This window comes from Trichechus manatus, unplaced genomic scaffold (assembly GCF_000243295.1).
Source record: "Trichechus manatus latirostris isolate Lorelei unplaced genomic scaffold, TriManLat1.0 scaffold00063, whole genome shotgun sequence".
Lineage (NCBI taxonomy): Eukaryota > Metazoa > Chordata > Mammalia > Sirenia > Trichechidae > Trichechus > Trichechus manatus.
The window spans coordinates 11,185,021-11,189,929 of record NW_004443999.1 but is presented as its reverse complement, the minus strand read 5'-3'; the positions used below and the strand labels follow the sequence as shown (position 1 = coordinate 11,189,929).

The following is a 4,909-nucleotide window of genomic DNA, read 5'->3' as shown; positions in this document are numbered from 1 at the left end:
CACAGATCTGGGCATGTTACAAAACCCAAAACTAAACCCGTTGTTGTTGAGTCAATTCTGACTCATAGTGACCCTATAGGACAGAGTAGAACTGCTCCATAGGGTTTCCAAGGCTGTAATCTTTACAGAAGCAGACAGGCACATCTTTCTGTCATGGAGCAGCTGGTGGGTTTGAACTGCTGACCTTTCGGTTAGAAGCCAAGTGCTTTAACCACTGTGCCACCAGGGCTCTTATGGGCATGTTAGGGGCACCAAATAAAGAATTATTAATTAATTAATGATAATTAATTTTAAAAGGTATATCTCCTTTCATTTCTGCCCCTTGGTCAGATGATGGCATGAAGACGACATAGAACTTCCCCAGGGCATTTAAATTTTCAAAGCCTCTTGTCTCAAAAACTTTATCTTCTGTGAAGGTTAGTGAACTATGATTTTGCTCCTAATGCATCTCCGTCACTAGCCAAAAGTGATGATGTTTTGGAAAAACTTTGAATCAATAAATTATACATGTATAAACAGTCGATCCTCATTATTTGTGGATTCTGTATTTGTGAACTTGCCTACTTGTTAAAACTTGTTACCCCAAAATCAATACTCATGGTGCTTTTGCAGTCATTCACAGACACGCTCAGAGCGGCAAAAAATTTAAGTCACCAGATGCACACATTCCCAGCTGAGGTCAAATATCATGTTCTGATACTTCTACAAAATAAAATAAAAACTTACTAGGAAAACAAAAGGAACAAATCCAAAATACAAATGAATTTTATTTTTAGATTGAATAGACAAAACATATCTGTGTCAGATCGCTATAAATGTTACTAAATACTCTCAATTTCTGTATTTATCTGGTTGATGATGGGCAGTGGCTGGCACTTAGGTGACCTCTGATGATTCTTTTGGTCCTATTGCTGTAACCAGTGAGTGACTGAACAGAGAGTTGTGGTGTTTTTAAATTTCTTCTGTTCTCCGCTCAATAGTTGTTAGATTTCCCCTTATTTCAAGAGGCTGAGTGACTTGGAGAGATGATAAAACTCAAGTAAATTGAACAACTAATGATAGAAGAACAGAGTACTGGGAAATTTTCTAGAAAGACAAATTACCACCTCGTTTTAAAATTTCATTCACCTGTACAGCACCAACAACGATGAAATCTGTTAAATGTGGATTGGGGGATGTGCCTGAGTACATGCCTTCACCACCTCTCCACAGCAGAAACATCAGCTCTGTTATCTCTGTGTGATACTTCCAGCCAAGAAGGAAGGTGATCACCAAGCAGTGGGAACAAGGGAGTGCAGTGTGCTTTTGCAAACTAAGTGAAATGTTTGTAACCACAATGCAGGGCTTGTTAGAGATCATCAGAAAAACTGTCTGAACGATAATCAAATTAGTTACCACCTTAATGATATAGTACCAATGACCCAGTGCGATTTAATATGCACACTTGCTTGAAGATTCTGAGGCATAAATCATGGTAGTTTCTACATTGCTAACATCAGTGTGGCAAATACAGTATTATTTCCGCAAATTACAACTGAAAGAGTGAGAGAAAGTTCTGAGTGTAGAACAACATCTGTGGTTTTTATGGCAGATTAAGGAAATGCCGTCCACACTTTCTCCCCCTGCCCCCAGCCCAGGAGCAAGCAGAGTTGGAAACATGTTGGGCCTTTAGCATGGCTGTACTCTGGCACTCACTCCTCTCTCTCTCTGGAACGTTCCCACCTTAGTCACCAGGCAAATTCTTATTCATTCTTCAAATATCATCACCCTTCTTAGATCTGACTCAGAGCCACTGGGCGGCCTGCGTAGAGAGTTTATCCTCCCTGGTACATGGCACAGCCCAACTGCCCATTAAATCCTAGCTCTGCCTTCCCTTTGCCCGTCCCACACTCCTCCATCCTAACACCTACCGCTTGGTGTGGTGGCTGCTCGTTCATCATTTGAAAGACTGCTAACACTTCTAGGGCTGGGCTTGTTTCTTTCATTTTGTATTCCCTCAGTAAATGTGAGTGAATTCATTCATTCATACATCCAAGCATTTCCCCTCCATTCAGCAGTCTAATATCTATGATCACAAGTGTTTGAGGACAGGCTTAATTGTCAAGGTAAGAACCGTGCTCCTCCATTTTGCCCATTTTAATAGTTTGGGGCACCTTTTCTCAAAGTGTAGTAAACAGGTCATCTGCATCAAAATCAACTGAGGAGTTGTTAAGTGCAGGTCCCTAGGTTCCAGTCTCACCTATGGGATCTCCGAGGGTGATAGTATTTTAAACAAGCTCTCTAGTGATGCTGACACACACTAATATTTTTTTTTGGGGGGATGGGGTGTTCCGAGTTATTTTGAAGGAATGGTACAAATGAAAGAACTTAAGTGGATGTTTTGGTACAATTTATAGAAAAGCTAAAGGTAAACCCACATGCATGCACTGCCTTGGTGACCACGGAAGTCACTCCTGTGGCTATGGGGCAGCAGGCTAAAGCTTTGCTTTCTCCATCACTCTCTCCCAGGGTGTACTTGTCAAAGAGATACTCTGCCAGGCCAGATTCCGGGGCTCCCATCTTGTGCAAGTTGGTTATGTAGTCACCCAATTCTTTGATGGATTTCACCTGCTCATTTAGGTAATGAGTCTCAATGAAGTCACACAAATGGGGGTCGTTCTTGTCATCAGCCAGCTTGTGCAGTTCCAGTAGTAACTGATCCAGGCTTTTTTCCAAGTGGAACGCACACTTCACTGCATTCAGCCCACTCTCCCAATCGTCACGATCTGGTTTCTTGATATCCTGAAGGAAGATTCGGCTACCTCGTTGGTTCTGCAGCTTCAGCAGTTTCTCAGCATGTTCCCTCTCTTTGTGAGATTGGTGAAGACAATATCTGGCAAAATTCTTCAGAGCCACATCGTCGCGGTCAAAGTAGTGAGACATGGACAGGTAGACGTAGGAGGTGTAGAGCTCCAGGTTGATCTGGCAGTTGATGGCGGCCTCCGAGTCCTGATTGTAGTTCTGGCGCACCTGCGAAGGGGATGGGGTCATCATGGCGGCAGCTGAAGAGAGGCAGCGTGGTTGCGAGGCGCTGGAGTGGCGGCGGGGGCCTTGGGGCATCTGAGGGTGCTGCTGTGAGGACATGGTGGAAGGCTGGTTGGGGGAAGGTTGGCAAGCGCCGTGTTCCATTCAGGCTCTGCTGAAGCAGGAGACCGCGGCGACTCTGCGAAGAGTGTTTCACAACACTAAAATTTAACAACCACCCTTTCTTCATGTTGTTGCTAACAATGTTCTATCATTGACTGGCAGAGGTTACCTTGCTCAAGGGACAGCTGCTGCTGTCTGTTGTCACTCTGTGCACAGGGATGGGGCTCGGCTCAATGCTAAATGGAGGGCATAGACATGGCAGCCCAGCGTTCCAGATGGAGTCGGGGCTGCCAGAGAGTATCTGTGATGATGAATGATGCATGATCACCACTGACTAGAACCCAAGACCGGAAAAGTCAGTTTTGGGTTACACGTAGGAAACATTCGTTGTTTTCACACATGTTTAACTGTCCTCAGTGCATCCATTTATTCTTGTTCTTGAGTAAGAAACTCAAGGGATGGAACAATGAGCTGACTGTTTCAAAAAACAAAGTTCCATGCCTCAGGCTTCTCAGAAAGGACGCATCTTAGTTTAGCACAATTTTTACTTCCCCTTTACCCAGATAATCCATGCTCCCCACCCTTATTCAATAAAGTTATAGTGAAAAAAAAAAAAAATGAATTCTTAGAAGATTGGTCATGATAACATTCTCATTTATGCCCGTGAGGGAAAGGAGAAAAAAAAAAAAAAAAGATTTCTAAGCTTAGTGCTTCCCCCCACCCTGCTCATCTAGCTTTTTGTCCCTGCAGCTCGACAAATGAATATAAAGGAAAAATCTGTGCCAAAAAAAAACTTAAGATTTGAGCATAGTAAATGTTAAGTCTTTAGGGTAAGTAAAGTTAAACTTCAGTCCCTATATAATGCTCTGCAAAATGTATTAATGGAGGATGCAAAAAATAGATTATGGAATAAGGAAAGTCACAGTAAGGTCATTTATTCTATGGAACAACTTTGAATAAAGAAGAAAAATCAGACAGTCAAAAATATTTATATTCAAAGATTTAGAGATTCACATGACAGTGGAATGTGAAAATTGAATGTTTTAATTGTTTATTTCATAAAGAAAGGTTTCTAGAGATGTTTGTGAGGTATTATTTAATATGTGCTCTTGGATTTTAAAAAAAAAGAAAGAATGCAGGGCCAATTTTAAGTAAAAGTCCCTCAACTGAAGAAAGAGTCACTCAGAAAATGTAAAAAAAAAGAAAAAAAAGCATGTTCACTGCACAGCTATAATAATGAAAGCAAGAAGCTTATAAATTATGGGAGAAATCAAATCAAAAGTCCAATGTATATACCAAACAACTTGAACTCATTCCTTCAAATATATTTTATGAACAAGAAAATCATACTTACAAAAGCCAACTAGACGATACGGAACTTTAAGAAACATGAAATATAGTTAAAAGATTCAAATAGAATTAAGCAATATCATGCTATTAGACTACAAGAGTTAATTAGTGGTTATATACTCTGTCTTGCTGCCTGATCTAGCTTATCCTTACTATTGTTAAGTCTCTTTCCACCTTATTTTTTTCTCTTTTCTGTTTCCCTTGCTAAACCGGGAAAAAAAAAAAACAAAAACCCAAATCCACTGCTGTCGAGTCGATTCCAACTCATAGCGACCCTGTAGGATAGAGTAGAACTGCCCCATAGGATTTCCAAGACTGTAATCTTTATGGAAGCAGGCTGCCACATCTTTCTCCAGCAGAGTGACAGGTGGGTTCGAATGTTAACCTTTTGGTTAGCAGCTGAGCACTTTAACCACTGTGCCACCAGGACTCT

At 41.3% G+C, this 4,909-nt stretch overlaps 1 pseudogene; it reads right to left on the bottom strand.

Annotated features, from left to right (window-relative positions):
• Nucleotides 1-2,367: 2,367 nt before the first annotated feature.
• LOC101354183 (ferritin heavy chain pseudogene) lies at nt 2,368-3,132 on the bottom strand (annotated as a pseudogene).
• Nucleotides 3,133-4,909: the final 1,777 nt, after the last annotated feature.